Source organism: Nicotiana attenuata, unplaced genomic scaffold (assembly GCF_001879085.1).
Source record: "Nicotiana attenuata strain UT unplaced genomic scaffold, NIATTr2, whole genome shotgun sequence".
In the NCBI taxonomy this organism is placed as follows: Eukaryota; Viridiplantae; Streptophyta; class Magnoliopsida; order Solanales; family Solanaceae; genus Nicotiana; species Nicotiana attenuata.
In genome coordinates, this window is record NW_017675222.1 from 24123 (window position 1) to 24569 (window position 447).

Here is a 447-nt window from a genome sequence, read left to right on the forward strand (position 1 = left end):
GACATCTTCCGTGCTCTTACAGCCTGCAAGGCCGGGGAAGCTTTCTCGAGGGGTGCAGTCTATTGTTACAAATGTGGATGATCGAGCATCTGTGTCATCGCCCTCAGTTTTTGAGCTACGGGTCTCCAGAAAAAACATGCATAGAAGAGTTTTACACAAGGATTAAAAGGTTCGAATTGCCAGAAGGAGTCACGGGTTGGACAACATATTTTCGGTCCCTCACTACTAGCCAAATAGAGTGGACACTGGGATGGTTACCCGTTGATGAAATCGTATACATGCCAGCAGCCCGACCACATTTCCTTCTGATGGGGCTTAGAAGCATTCAGCCTTACGCACCGTATCGAGTGTTGAGGCAGCTGGGGAGATGCCAGATAGTACCTAAGGATGATGACTCAGTTTGCAAGTGGTTGAGATGGCCCTGATGGCCATTTTCCTGAAGCAATG